The following is a 16,568-nucleotide window of genomic DNA, read 5'->3' on the forward strand; positions in this document are numbered from 1 at the left end:
TATATAATAAAATTACTCTTAGATCATTCTGCTCTAATCCTACAGAGGTGACATGTATTGTCTCAAGCATAGAAAGCCAATCCATTTGGACTCTATTCAACTAATGTCTTTGGGAGTTAGCACCACAGGCAACAAAGGAGGATGAAAATGGGGAAAAAAGTCCCACAAAGCAAAGAGGGTCCAATATAGCCATTAAGTGTTTATGGACATTGTTTCCTTGGGTCATCACAAAGTTGTGTAGTTTCAGAAACAACTTTATTAAAGTCTATTTTAAACAAAATTTATATTTTTCCCTTAAAAAAAAAAAAGCATGTGTCTTTCTATATCACTTCTGTGAAAGCTGAGAAACCTGAAGGATATGTGGTATAATTTCTAAAGAAGCAGGGGTGATGTGCTCACTCAGAATTTTAAATCACAAAAGGGTAAAAGTGAGGAACTAGAGGGTGAGGCAGTAAAGAAGCACTTTACACACTCTCCTCCAACACGTTATACATAAATCAGTTACCAGAGGGAAAAGTTTAAAATTCTTCATTCCTACTCAAGCCACTTGATAACATTTCTAGGAGATAAATGTCATGGGGAGAAAACATCTCCATTAAAAGATATCTGAGAATTTGATATATAAATAATGTTTCACCCTTTTAAAAGAATGGACATTTATAAATTTTCTTAAATTTTAGAAGGCAACCTTCTAAAGTCATACATAAGGAATTCAAAGAAATAAATAGCAAGTAGACAGAGATGAAGGAGTTAATGCCTTTAGAATTCAGCTTCCATCATACATGGGTGACTATCTCTTTAAATAATTTAAATCCTCTCCATCAACTACAAAGCTGTTTTGAAGCCATTTAGCTTTGTTCTTTACATGTGTTCTAATTAAGAAATGACCTTGTCATCACACACACCAGAAATCCGGGATTATTTCCTACAGCAAAAATTCACAGTGCCCCCAAAAAAAGAAAACGAGGGGGGGAAAAATACTTCATCCTTAGTTCCTCACTAAAGGAAGTTGTTGGTTGGCTGAGTGCTGAAGCAGTTTCACTGCATAATTTTTGTTGTTGTTGAATGTCACAGGGCGGGTTAGTGTGACCTTGAGCTGCATCAGCAGCACAGCAAGGGTCGAGATGCCTGCAGGCGCCCTAGTACTGGATTTGCAAGACAAAAACCTTCAAACTGGCTGAAGGACATCTTAAATCTCTTCAAAGGTTTTCTGAACTAATCTGAGCTGCTCTTAGCAGGATCTGTGCCAGTGTGAGAAGCAAAATTAAAAACAAGGTCTTTGACAGGATGCTGTCTCCTCTTAACCCTTCCCAAGCAGAATAGAACAAATCTCAAGCATTCTGGAGAGATGATTTACCTAGAAGCATTCTTTCATAACAAATTATGTAAGGAAGCAATCATCAAAAATGAGGCCACTAAACCCTCCCATTGCGCTTATAAAAGAATTCAGGTGGAATTTTTCTTGACCATATTTTAGTGTAGTGAATGTAAAACTTAGAGCTCTATTTGTTATCCTTTAGATTTGCAGCATAGTAATAGCTGAAGATAAAGAAATGTTTCCATCAACGTTAATTTCTAGAATTTTTTAAATAATAGCTTTTAACTGATTAAGTCACAAACTTTATATATATTACATAGAGTTCACTAAAATTACAACAGGTAAAGAAAATTGCATCACATGTTTACTTGATGCCTTATTCCAAACATGATGGATACACTGTTAAGAGGGGGAAAGAATCAGAATAGTGAAAGTGAACATAAGAAGAACAAGATAAAGCAATCTCAGTCTTGTTATAAGAAATCTGCATGACATTTTTGTTAGCCATGAACAGAGCAAGGACGATGGGCCAGGTAAAGAAACTCACCAAGGCAGAAAGCTCCAGATGCCTAGCAAGGAGCAAAACTGGGAAAACAAGAATCTCCCCCACAGGGTAACCTATCCTCCCCTAGCATATCAATGGTCATGCAGTTTTGGACCTGGCATCTTTCAGACCCCCTGACCTTTTCCTCCCTAAAGATAACATCTAGGCCTGACAAGTGATGCCAGGGCTGCCTTACAACCAGCTACATTAACTAATAATCCCCTGCCCTGGCACTGACAATTCAATGGAGACCACAACCCTGAAGGAACACCCCAGGAAAGCTGATGAATATTCTATTGAGATACTCCCCTGAGACCTCCCCTAAGATTTCTACCTGCAAGAGAGAGATAAATACACTCAAGACAAAGGACCCAGTGCAATGCATGCTCTCCCTCCAAGGAGCATGCCTGCACCATTCCCCCACAGGCACATATCACCTAACCTCTAAGGGACCCAAGGAGATTTGGCAACCAGGGGAGCAATGGGCAGCGGGTAACCTCCGGCTAACCTCCTGAACCTGTCTCCAAGATCTCCTTTTCTCTGTGTAGCCCTTCCCTTTGGATATCCCCTTTTCCTTAAATAAATTCAATTTTCTTTAATCACTGTCTGAGATGGCTATTTAGCCTGTCCATGTACCGCTGACTTTAACCTTTCGGTTTTATTACTGTGTTGTAGTATTTCCTTGTTGTTTGTTTGTTAATCCTCACCCCAAATATTTTTCAATTGATTTTTAGGGAGAGTGGAAAAAAAGGGCAGAGACAGAGAGAGAAATATCAGTGTGAGAGAGACACATCAATTGGTTGCCTCCTGCACACAGCCCCAGTCAGGGCCAGGGATCGATGCTCTCACCAATAAGCCAAACCGGCTAGGGTGTGCTGTAGTATTTCCAATGCAGGGGCCCAAAGAGAACATATTAATGCCAGCAGAGGGTGTGAGTATTCCCTGGCAATGCACTTTAAGTTTAATTTAGTAGCTACAGTTCTCAAGAAATAATCTAGGGGAACAAACAGCTATAATACATACAATGCAATGTTCTAAAATCAGTGTATCTCCATCAATGACATGTTAAGTTTGTCATCAGCAGATATAAGGTATATCATAAATACTGTTAAAGTATACTTAGTGTAAGGTATAGAATTTATTAAAGTCCAGTAGATTGCTAATCATGCCCTTCTAAAAAAATAAGTAAATTTAAGATTATGCTGAATAACAACCACACTTTCACTCACTTGAATTCAGATATACTTTCCTGAATGGGACAGGAAAAGGGTAAAGTACTAGCTACTAAGTACATACCACATGAGAGTGAATAGTACACGTGAATTTCTTCTTTAGTCATCATTCAAAAGGAGAGAAGAGTATATAACGTGTCAAATGCTATGGCTGAAATCTGTTAAAAGTGCTCTCGGAACACAGAGTGGGCAGTAACCAGGTTTTCAGTTCATATGTGTTTGTGCCCTAGGCAGTAGTCAGTGATGGTTGAAAAAACTGAGGAAGAACAGAAGAGAATGGCAGCCACTTTAGGTTGCAGAGCTAGCACTCAAAGGCAGGGAGAGTAGAGGCAGGAAGGGGTGGTCCAATGTGACTACAGATTAGGCTGGAAGCATAATTGGAACCAAGGACTTTGAATCAAGGCTATGTCAAGAAGCTGTTCTTTATCTGGTAGCCAGTAGAAGGTTTACAGGAAATGGTACAATTAAATGCATGTTAAAAAACAAAAACAGAATTGCTGATGGCTTTGGAGGAAAGAATAAAATGAGACAAAGTAGTGCAGAGCAGAAAACAGACAAAATAAGGTAAGGGCAGGAGAGATGAAAAAAAAAAGACAACTGAAAAACAGTAAAGATTGGTCTGAATATTTAGAAAGCAATTTGTATCATAATAGTACTATAAAATAGGATATTTAAAATAGCACATTCATTAAATAAAAAACAATGAAAATAATAACTATACGCTCAAAATTATGTTTGTAAAACCCTATGTTGACATGATGTACAAGGTTTCAAGAAAACTAAGAACTCCTATAGAGGTATTTAACAGAGTCAGAATCAGATTCTGTTGGAGATTTTAATTTTGTACGTTTCAAATAACAATCTCCATGAAGCACCAGGTAAGGGTTTTGCTTATTAAGGCAGCAACATCCACCTTTCCGAATGGTGTGATGGCATATTTCCCTTGGCTATTAAGAGAGGTCTGGCTTAAACCATAATGTGACTGCTGGAGCTAAGAGCTTCATATACAAACACTAATGAGAATAAAAAAACTTATACATTTAATGAGTGCCTACTATGTTAGTACATATTAAAAAATAAAAAGTCCCCACGATTTAATCTAATTCAGGTTTTTGTTTATTACTCACAATGATAAGTCCCTAAATTACAGCTCACACCATCACACCAGCACATAGTAAAAAGACCATGAGTAAAAACACTACTGAGCTGTCAGTGGATGAAGAGCCTGAACCTCGGCCATCCTGGTACGCCCATGCAGCTGACAGGTACACAATGCGTTCCCAGAACTCCCATGTACTTTGAGGTGAGTCGTCAAATACTCTAGAGACTGACTGTCCTGCTAAGACCTCAGAAAGAATTTAACAGAGTATCAGCCAAGGTAAGAGGGTAGGAATGAAAAAGAACAGGAGTCACTAGGGCCAAGAAACTATGTGCCAGAGAGCAGACTGTACTCTCAGAAAAGGAGGGCCAGCATCAGGGATCAGGTTGAAGCAAGTGGAGGGGAAGGTCAAACAAAGGAGAGAAAGAGCAGACTTCCAAGGGAAGACTTCTTGCTCCCTGAAGAAGTAACTTTACTCTGTAAAATCATTAAGAAAATGAACAGAGCCCTAAACTCCCTGGAGTAGGAAGAATAATCATAGGAGAAGTATTTAGAGGTTCACATGTCATTAAAAGGGCTAGCACTTGAAAGCCAGGGTACTGACAGGGCACACAACTAGGAATGACCTTACCAAGTATCCACAAATAAAATGACTTCTCCTTGAGTAAGCATCTCCGACTCACAGCTGCCAAGCCAACACTGGTAACAAGTTCCAGCACATTTTATGTCTAGACATTAATAGAAGGGTGGGTAACATGATAAGCTTTGCAGATATTTTAAAAACCTAACAATTTACTAATCTACAAATACAAGAGCTAGGTTAAAACATTATTAAAATAAAAATAATACAAAATATTCTGTTGGCAATTAGACAAGTAAATTCCTGTACAGCAACAATTCTCAAAGTGTGGTCCATGAACTCCAACGCTCCCCATGACCCACTGAGGAGGCACAGGAGGTCAAGACTATTTTCATAATACTTAACTGTTATCTCCTTTTTGTCCCTTTCTCTCATAAGTCAACAGTGGGGTTGTCCAGAGGCTACATGATATGTGTCATTGTATTGATGGCTACTGGAATACATCCCTGTGTATCCTTGTGTTTTAAAATGTTTTGCAGTTAAAATTTCTAATATGGTAATTATTAGTTGATATGACTGTCATAAATAAAAGCTCTCTTGGGTCCTCAATCATTTAAGAGTATAAAGGATTCCGGACACCAAGGACTTTGAGAACTGCCACTAGTTTACTAAAGTAAAGCATCAGGAAGTATAATGTTGGTTTTAAGATTCAAATGAAATTTCTTAGTTTTTAATTTTCAAAAATCTACACAATAGTCTCCTAGATAGTCTCCTCTGTGTAAAAATCTGTCCAAGACCCAAGTGAATAAAGAAAAAATGATCTTTTTAAAAAGATTAGTAGACTATAGGGGATTTGGAACACTTCCCATCTTTGCACAGTTACTAGCATTCTAAATTTACCATACAAGAATTGACAAATCCACAAATATTTATAAAGAAGCTGCCTGTGATAGGAGCTGATAAAGGAAAGGTAACTTAAGTGATACACTAGCGGGCTCACAATCCTGTCAGGAAAAATATGATCAGCAACACAGTGAGATACTATTAAGAAAAAGCATGAACAGAGTGGAAAAGGTATGCAAGGCAAATTCTGGGGAAGAAGACCAGTGAAAGGCAGGGAACACTTTTCTTAGCAAAGGCACTACTCAATGGTGGCATGTGAATTGACTCTAGCAATAATCAAAGCTTTGCCAACTGGAAAAGAAGCTACAAAGCAGTAGTGAGAGGAACATCAGCCCCGGAAGGCAAGCACAGCAGCACACAGTACATTGTAGAAAGTTTAAAGTTTAAGTAATCTACTAAAAATACAGAAATTGAGAGTAATTAGAAATTTTTATAGAATTTGACAAAGTAACATGATGTCTGTTGAGTTTAATGAATAAAGATTGGTAATTATAGTTTATATTTCTTTTTCATAATTTCCAATCTGTCATAGATAAGAAGCTTTTAAAAATACAATAAAAGTAATTTATTTAAAAAATAAAATGAAAACAAACAAAAACTGGTCCTTCACCACAGATACTTGAAGAAGCTCAGAGAACCAGCAGCAAGATGATAGGGAGGAAGAGGAACAGCAGCAGGAGATAAAAGCTTTAAGCTAGAAGCTTATATAGACTGTACTATCAATAATCTTTCTATAAGTATATGTAAAAATACTAAAAGAGGTTTGAAAATTACTACTATATCTCTAATCCAGAATGGGAAAATTCTAGTTATTTAAATAAAATGCATAATAAGCTCTACTGTTAGACTCACACTAACTGTTGTGCAAACCTCAGGCTGCATTTGAAGGGCAAACGTAGCAGAGTGTCAAGGAGAATATCAGGTTTACCAGAGTTAATTTAAGTGAAAAATACCAGGGTCTGTGTAAGAAGAGAAAGTGAACTGACACTCTGGTCAACACATTGTTAAATTATTTTAATTATTTCATTTGAATCCTTTCATGGTAGAGAAAAAGCCCAAGTTGATATGGAGGCTTGATAGTGAGGAATGTCCCCTCCAAAATGCTGTTAGTTATATCAATTAAGGTATTAATAAAAGACTTAAGAAAAATCAATTATTTAAGGACACAAAATTTAGAAAAATGTTAATTATATTAATGTTTACCATTGCAATAATACATTAGGGTTGTTTAAGGAAGGACTATTACTTTTTGATGGTCATTATGTGATTGACATTGCTGACTTGGATTTATTAGAGAAGTTAACACTAGCAAATTGGAGTTTTAGGAAAATCTGGTGGCTATGAGAGCCTGAGGTGAGGACATAAGTAAGGAGGTTTAGCAGCACAAATGCTATAGGTTAGAAATGAACTCTGAACCAAGATGCTAGAAAAAGGATTAAAGAGTGCTTGGGAACAATGCCGGAAACTAACAAGGAATTATTTGAGCTGAGCGTCCAAATTTTCTTGCTCAGGTTGTCCAAGAAGTCAGGGAAATATCAGTGAGACAAACAAGTTAGTTTATAGCAATTAATCCCAAATAAAATGACTCACCAACAGTTCTGGATTGATGGTTTCACTAGTTCTCACAGAAAACTGTGTAGTTTAAACGTTTTCAAGGTGTTATTTCTTAAATTAAAAATATTATTTTGAGGAGTGTTTTACAAAGTTTGTGGAAGGCATTCTATGTAGACAATTAGCTTCACTTCATCAACCTGGTAACTCAACCTGTTACAGACAGCTGAGTCACTGCCATTTTTGTCTCTTCATACAGATACTTCTGTATGTGACAAAAAAGTTTTAATACTTAAGACATCTGTTGAAATAGTCATCAACAATTTAACTGAACTAAAAAAAAAGTACAATAAAGAACTCTTGCCAATGAGAAATCATCTATATATTCTATATATATAAAAGCCTAAGCGACTGTCCAGTAGCTATGACGTGCACTGACCACCAGGGGGCAGGCACTCAATGCAGGAGAGGAAACCACAGGCATAGAAACATGGAACAGACTGATGAATCTCAGAGGGAAAGGGGGAGGGGGGAGAGCAGGAAGAGATTAACCAAAGATCTTATATGCATACTAGAGGCCTGGTGCATAGATTTGTGCACTGGTGGGGTCCCTTGGCCTGGCTTGTGGGGACCGGGCCAAAACCAGCTCTCCGACATCCCCTGAGGAGTCGGAGTTATTCACTATTTTTTAATATTTTTAATATTTATCCAAATTAGCTAATAAATGTTATACTCTGAGATAAACAGTACAGAAAGTATATGGAGTCCTATAAAATACAATAAAGGGTGATTTGATTTTGTTAGTCATATGGGATGACTGTTTCTTTCAAAAAGGAGAGCTAACGAGTAAGGAAAATCTGGCCTAAGACACTAAGGAAGCTTTATAAAATACTCTGTGCTTTATATGGTTTGCAATATTCATTTCATCAAATTCTTGTCCCTTTATAATCACCCTCTTTGGCCTCTCATTCAGATGGACATTACTTAAATATATAATGAGACTATTTTCAGAGTATAACTGTATGGCAGACAAACTATAGTAAAACCTCATGAAATATATTAGTTCAGAGTCTTCAACTATATGCTACTGAATACTAGTTCCCTAAGATTTTATATATATACACACACACACACACACACATATACATATACATATATATATCCCTCCTTCTGGAGGATCCTCCTTTAGAGACTAACAATCCCCTGGCTAAGGAATTATGATTTAACTTCTCCAAACTTATGTGACCATGAGCTCCTCATTCAAAGGGAAAAATTGTTTAACAAACACATTTTAGAAAACACACACTTTTAAAATCTTGAAATATTTAAAAATATTTATAAATAATATAATCACCAGTAATTTATTTTTATATGCTTTCAAAATTGTGACTGTACATTCTAAATACCCTGTCTCCTTTTCTATTTGGGAGAAAGATCTAAATTTGATCATATTTCAAGGACAACTTATTGGCTTTATATTTATAAGTTAGTTATCCAACTATCATAAGTGGTCATTGGCTACTTGGTAAAACAAGGGTGTTGATAAATTAATAACAATAAAAATATGCACGCTTACAATTTTAACAAAATTAAAAATTAAGAATTTGGGTTCAATACCTACTGTGTTTCATCAAATGTAAGAGCTGATTTTGGTTTATCAAACTGTCATAAACACATAATTATACCTGAATGAAAGAATGCTTAATATTTACAAGTAAAAAAGTCTGGTTAAAGTCTCAATTTAGAGAATATAATAATATATGAATATGTGAAGAATGACTAGCAACCAAATAGTTTTACAATTATAAAATTAAAGTTTTATTCTTTTTTATTTAATAAATTTGTTTTTAAAGATTTTCTTGCTGAAATTACAAGCAAGGATGATCAGAGTGATTAAAATATAAGTAGAGGATGAAATAGCACCATTTGCAACAACATGGATGGACCTTGAGAACATTATGCTAAGTGAAATAAGTCAGTCAGAAGAAGCTAAGAACCATATGATTTTACTCAGATGAGGGATATAAAACTGAAACTCGTGAACACAAACAGCAGTGTGGTGGTTGCCAGAGGGAAGGGGCTTGGTGGAGAAGGTGGTCCTAATATATGATGATAGGAGGTTTGACTTTGGGTGATGGGCACATGGTGCAATATACAGATCTCGTAACATAAAAACCTACACCTGAAACTTACATGTTCATGTTGACTAATGTCACCCCAATAAATTTAGTATATATATTTAAAACATATACATAGAATGATTAAAATAAACACTTCATTACTAGGTTTTCTGAATATAATTAGAATAGTAAAGAAAAGGAGTTATTATTACCACTGTGCTGACCATATTATGCCTATAGTAAAAAACAAGTTTGCCATCCCTGCCCAGCCAGTGTGGCTCAGAGGTTGAGTGTCAACCTATGCACCAGGAAGTCAGAGTTCGATTCCTGGTCAGGGCACATGCCTGGGTTGTGGGCTCAAACTCCAGTAGGGGGCATGCAGGAGGCAGCCGATCAATGATTCTCTCTCATCACTGAAATTTCTATTTCTCTCTTCCTCTCCCTCTCTGAAATCAATATAAACGTATTTAAAAACAAACAAACAAAAAAACCTGCCATCTCCCTTTTAAAACATCATAGTCCATTAAAACACTGTGAAGTTTAGGAAATTCTATCTACTGTATCTCTTCTGAACAGAGTTTTCAGGTAGCTAATTAAAAGTAAACTCTTCACAATTAATGATAACAATAATCACTGTGTCTTTCCCCCGCTTACTTGGATTGTTTCTGCCCTGGCAAAGGCAATATAAGGTTCAGGAGCTGAAGACATGACAAATTCATCATAGGTTGTAGCTATACTGGAAAACAGGGGTGCTAATCCAAGTAGAATTAACCACTCAGGCATCTCTTTCTGTTGCACTGACCACCTACTTGTGTTAATCAGATTATTTTATCATTTCTCAGAAATGCTACTATTTGCCTTGTAAGAGGTAATCATTTTATATAATTCAAAAAGTAATCACTGACTTAGACTATAATTAACCCATAACCAAACATTCTTCTATTTTTCTTCAAAACAATACTTAACTTTTAATCTGAAATCAGATTGCTATTTTAGTTTTGCATTAACTATCCATTTTGTTTTTTTATAAAACAAAATTAAGTATCACTAACACAAATATTTATTTTAAGATTCCCAACTGTTCTCTCCAGAAGTAATCTACACCTTTTAATTCTCAAGAATATTTTTGTATCATTTAACCTCTTTCTACTGCTTAAATTTACCTATATCCTTTTTTTCTTTTTTTGTGTATTTTATAATGCAAATAGCTTAATTGTAACCAATTTGTGATTATAATTCATAAATATATAAATGTTGCAGGTATAAGCAAAAAGTATTTTATTGATACTTTGTCAATATGTCAAAAATGTTTAGGCTACTGGGTTAAACATTAACACCCTCTTTTTGTTTTTATCTATATCCTTACCCTCTAAGTTCTTTAATTATAGAATTGTATCTCACTTAGTTTTAAAAAAAAAAAGTGCCTGCCTGGTTGGCATGGCTCAGTTGTTGAGTGTCACCCTATGAACCAGAAGGTCACGGTTCAATTTCTGGTCAGGGTACTGCCCGGGTTTCGGGCTCGAGCCCCAGTATGGGTCATGCAAGAAGTGGCCGATCAATGATACTCTCTCAACACTGATGTTTCTATCTCTCTTCCCTCTCCATTCCTCTCTGAAATCAATAAAAATATATTTAAAAAACAAGCAAACAAACAAACAAAAAACAGTGCCTAATGAATTTGCAAAGATATAACACAAAATACAAGTCTGGTGATTATAAGCTAATTTATAACTTAGAAAGGATCGTCTAAAATATATTAAAATCACAATACTTAAGCCTTAAGAACTTGGGAAAAATATTCTCACCATCTGTCTCCAAGGTTTGAGTCTCTGCTTTCTGAGAAAGGAAACTGAGAAGGCTGTTGAAAAGTAATTCTGATGTCATCTGGAGTCTTCAGATTCCCTGCTCCTCCTTTAGTCTAGGGTACATGTGAAGAGGAAGAAAAAGATAGTTTGGTATCTCTTCCAAACCAGATTCTGGAATATATTTTGTAAAGTTTCCCAAGTTTCCCTTGATCATTTCTTGATCAAGTTCAATGTAGAAGTAGTCCTTTGACAGAGAAATACAGATTGTTTAAGAAATATATATTGTTCATTAAAGGTAAGGAACAGATCTTTGCTTTCTATACCAGTGATGGCGAACCTATGACACACGTGTCAGAGGTGACACGCGAACTCATTTTTTTGGTTTATTTTTCTTTGTTAAATGGCATTTAAATATATAAAATAAATATCAAAAATATAAATCTTTGTTTTACTATGGTTGCAAATATCAAAAAATTTCTATATGTGACACGGCACCAGAGTTAAGTTAGGGTTTTTCAAAATGCTGACACGCTGAGCTTAAATCGCCATCACTGTTCTATACAATACATCTAGATCAGTGGTTCTCAACCTTCCTAATGCTGTGACACTTTAATACAGTTCCTCATGTTGTGGTGACCTCCAATTTCATTGTTACAAATTGAACATAATTAAAGCATAGTGATTAATCACAAAAACAATATGTAATTATATATGTGTTTTCCGATGGTCTCAGGCGACCCCTGTGAAAGGGTCGTTCGACCCCCAAAGGGGTCGCGACCCACAGGTTGAGAACCGCTGATCTAGATGCTTCAAGAAAACAAACTATAAAAAAGGTTTATGGTTTTTAAGATACACTTGTTAACTTTTGTTGATTTCAAATTTCCATCAAATTAATTCAATTAAATTACACCTAAAAGTTCTAAATCCTCCCAAACGTATATTAAAAAAAAGAATAAAAAAACAATAGCAAATTTCTTTCATATTAAGCTTTTCCTGTTTCAAACTACTACTTATGTAACCTTTCCAGCACAAAATTTATGATGAATATCAAATGCCTTATGTCCACAGAAAGACATATACATCACTGTCCAAAGCAGCCATATTTTTAATAGTCAAAAATTGAAGACAACTCAAATGCCTATCACTAGGTGAATGAATTATGGTATGTCTTTACAATGGACTATTTACTACTCAGAAACAAAAATGGATGCACTACCTATATATATAAAAAAGCCAGTGTTCATGACGACCAGGATGACTAACCGACCGGTCACCATGAGGTGGCATTGACTCCCTCTCAGTCCCTCCCTCCCCCCACACCCCACGAGCGGGGCGGGGCAGGGCAGGATTGGGGACTGGAGAGCGGGCTGAATGGCTGACCGCTTGGTCCCTGCCCCAGGCCTACAGGCTCTGATGGATCAGCGATGGTGAACGGGGAAATCAGGGTGGGTGGCAGGAGGACCGGGCTGGCTGGCAGGCCGTTGGGATCACCAGCTCATCCCCAGCTGCTCGGAGGCTCAGGCCTGCGGGAAAGCAGGTGCCGGCGACTTCACCTCCATGCACTTGCGCCAGGTCCGCTGCTAATGGAATGTACTGCCCGCTCGGGGCTGCTCACGCCTGGGTGGGTAGGTTGCGGGCGCGCCCCCAACTTCCATCAGCACCTCAAGCTCCAGCAGCGGCAGCAGTGGCGGTGCCCGCGTGAGCGGCCCCAAGTTGGCAGTGCATTCCATCAGTGGCTGGCCCAGCACACGCGCATGGAGGTGAAGTCACCGCACCTGCTTTCCCGCAGGCCTGAGCCCCCGAGCAGCCGGGGATGAGCTGGTGATCCCAATGGCCTGACAGCCCTGTGGCAGAAGTGGCATTCAGCCTGGGGACTGGCAAACAGGCAGAAGATGGAGGCTAGGCCTACAACCCTACCCACACGATTTCGTGCACGGGGCCTCTAGTTGATATATAAACAACATGGATGAATTTAAAACTCAATTATGCTGAATGCAAGAAGCCAGACAAAAAGGTACACAAATTGTGTGATTCCATTTGCATAAAATTATAGAAAAGCAAATTAATATAAAGGGAGAGAAAGCAGATCAGGGGCTGCCTGGGAATGGAGAAATGAGAAGGTATAAGAAGGAGGGATTACAAAAGGTCACCTTAATTATAGTGATGGTTTCATGGGTGTACACATGTGTCAAAACTTATCAAACTGTAAATAAGTACAGTTTATGTCAATTATGCCTCAATAAAGCTATAAAAAAAAATCAAATTTCTTAAAATGTTATATGCCCCTTTATGTAGCAATTCCAAGTCTAGAATTTATCCTAGTAAAAAGAATGAGGAGATACACACACACACACACACACACACACACACACACACACATTTAGCCATAAAACGTGTCATTAAATACATTATTTATAATGTAAAAAAATTAAAATAGCCATTAAATGGCATAAAAAAGTTTGGGACTAGTTAAATAAGTTATAGTGGAATACTATGTAGCCATTAAAATATATAATTATAGTATATCATTTCATGTAACTTATTATATAATACAAACAGGAAAAAATATTATGTTCAGTAGAAGTGAATTTGTTTCCAAAGAATACAAAAGTAAAAGTAGCAATTATTTCTGCATTTAGAAGTAATTTTAATTTTTCCTCTTTAATGATTTATATTTCTTGTTTCTTCACAATAAACATGCATCACTTTAGTAATAAATAAAGGGATAAAACTAGCAATAGTCTACAATTGTCCATTTCCTATCTTCTATATAAAGAGGCCCAGTGTGCAAAAGCGCATGGCCGTCACACCCCCCTGCCACACTCGCAGCCCTGCCCACCCGCGTGTGCCTCGCCATGCCTGCCTCACCACGCCGCGCCACGCCCACCCGCCCGCCTTCCTGCGATCAGAGCCTGTGGGCCGTGGGGGAGGGACCGAGAGGTGCTCCATGCACTTCATGGTGACTGGTGGTTTGGCCGTTATGGCACTGGCTTTTTATAATATAGACTAGGGGCCCAGTGCACGAATTCGTGCACCAACTGTGGGGCCACGAGGCTGTGGGGAGCATAGGGGTGGGTCTTGGCCCATCCTCCGTGACTCTGCCCGGCCCCTCCCACTGCAGCCCCAATCCCGCTGCCACCGCTCCCACGCACTAACGGCACCGGCCCCGCTCACACACGCTGATGCCTCAGAGTGATTGGGGCTGGTGCAGTCAGCGGGTGTGAATGGAGGCTGCTGCTCCGATCGCCCCTCAGGAGAACGGGGAAGTGGAGAAGCCCTCAGGGGCAATCGGGGCCAGCAGCCACCGCTCACACCCGCTGATGGTGCCGAGTGATCGGGGACAGCACCGGGCGCTGGCAGCGGGTGCGATCGGCCACTCCAGTGCCGGCTACAGGTGTGAGCGGGGCCGGCGCCAGCAGTGGGTGTGAGCAGCAGCTTTGGCGCTGGTAGCGGGTGCAAGCGGGTGCAAGAGGCGGCTGCTGGCCCCAATCGCCCCTCAGGAGCAGGGGGAGGCGGAGAAGCCCACCATGTTCCACACTCTACCGCCTGCTGCCGATGCCCGCCATATTCTGTGCGTGCCCCCTGGTGATCAGTGCATGTCATAGCAAACGGCTGTTCAGCTGTTTGTTCTGCCATTCAGTCTATTTGCATATTAGGGTTTTATATAGATAGATAGATAGATAGATAGATAGATAGATAGATAGATAGATAAAAGCCTAAGTGACCATTTGACTGGTTGCTATGATGCGCACTGACCACCAGGGGGAAGACACGCAATTCAGGAGCTGCCCCCTGGTGGTCAGTGCGCTGCCACAGCAGGAGCGCCGCTTAGCTGACCACTAGGCGCCAGACGCCGGGCTCACAGCTGGCGAGTGCAGCTGCAGCGGAGTGAGCCTCTCCTGCGGACACTCCCCCTGTGTGCCCCTTCCCCATCCAGACCAGGACTGGGACCGGCATTGGGACTGATTGGGCATGAACCCGCGGCCGCTTCTCAGTCATGGGTGTGCTGGTATCGCCCTAGGATGGGTGCGTGGAGACTGTAGCAGAGAGGCTGTGAGCCTACCGAGCAGCGCAGCACCCAGCCTGGGCTCTGGCTCCTCCCCAGTCACCTGCTGCTTCTCGCACTACTACATCCCTTGGGAGATGTTGGACTGCCGGTTTTGGTCTGATCCCCGCAGGCCATACCTAGGGACACCACCAGTGCACAAATCCATGCACTAGGCCTCTAGTTACAAGTATAAAAGAAGCACTCCTAAGAGGTGGTACACATTACAGAACTCTGGACTGTCATGTCATCCCCCACAACAACATACCACAGAGTAGTGAGAAAAAGGTTGGTCTGACTAGATGAACTAGAATAATAATTAGTAAGCTACATTCTTTACCAGTTACAAAGTGCTTTCCTGGAAATGACCTAATTTGATTTGCATAACTCAGTGCAACAGGCAGAGAACACATTACCCCATTTTCTAGAGGGCAAACAGTGAGCAGGGCTGGTTAAGTGTCATGCCCTAAAATTATAGATCTTGGACTCAAATTGGGCCTTGACTATAAATTCTGATAGAAATTCTAAGAGGAATAGGGAACAGTCACTTTTCCTGATTATTTATAAGGCAGTGATTTATGTATGGACTTAAAAATAACCATATTTGCAATCCTATTAGTATTCCTATTAGAATGTGCCAGGGTTTTGGGGATTGTCTAAACCCCCAGTACCTAACCTCACTAAGACAACCTACTAAACTACTGAAATTCAAGTAGAATTTAGTTGTTCGGTTTTCAACTGCATTTCTTTCCTTCTTGAAAAATAAAGGTATTACCTTTGATTTAAAATTTGGAAAAAGGAAGTAACCTTTTGAATGCTGCAAATAGTGACCCTCAAGTTGATGTCAAAAGATCTAACTTAATGGCACTTTAAAATACTACCTTTTGGGCCAAATCTCTTTTGATATGTGAGCAGATAAGAAACAGTCTCCAAATAAAGCATATTCAATGAAGAAAATGGCCAACTCTTGACAAGAGTAAAAGTAAGCATCTCCAGAGGAGCATTATTAATGACTGGTCAGTATTTGCTGATGAGGCCTTGAACCATAAGGAACCCTTATAGCTACACTCTTACCAATACTGTCTGGACTATGAGAGACTTAAAAGGAAATGCTAGCTCTCATTTACTGAGCACTTACTGTGTATCAGATACTGTGCTAAGGTCTTTACATACATGATCTTAAACCAACCCTATGAGATGACTACTATCACAGCCTCATTTTATAGATGAGGAAATTAAGTTTCAGTTACCCCAAATCACAAAACTGGTAACAGCTTAAAGTAGAATTCAAACTCTGGCACATTTTCCTTGAAACAAATATGGGGCCTTAGCAGTTCTCTAGAACATAAATTGTGACTTCTTTCTAGTACT

At 39.0% G+C, this 16,568-nt stretch overlaps 1 protein-coding gene across 6 annotated transcripts in view; it reads right to left on the reverse strand.

The window, feature by feature from the left end:
* Positions 1 to 16,568, reverse strand: part of NRIP1 (nuclear receptor interacting protein 1) — a 121,170-nt gene that overhangs the window by 58,572 nt on the left and 46,030 nt on the right. For 5 of the 6 annotated variants that reach the window (XR_001361551.1, XR_001361552.1, XM_005863449.2 and 2 more), the window contains one exon: positions 11,153 to 11,265. The gene's annotated coding sequence lies outside the window, so the exon portion shown is untranslated. Of the gene's footprint in view, positions 1 to 4,900; positions 4,922 to 11,152; positions 11,266 to 16,568 lie in introns of those variants that run through there. The other variant, XR_001361553.1, reaches the window with a different exon arrangement.

Source organism: Myotis brandtii, unplaced genomic scaffold (genome assembly GCF_000412655.1).
Source record: "Myotis brandtii unplaced genomic scaffold, ASM41265v1 scaffold179, whole genome shotgun sequence".
Classification (NCBI taxonomy): domain Eukaryota; kingdom Metazoa; phylum Chordata; class Mammalia; order Chiroptera; family Vespertilionidae; genus Myotis; species Myotis brandtii.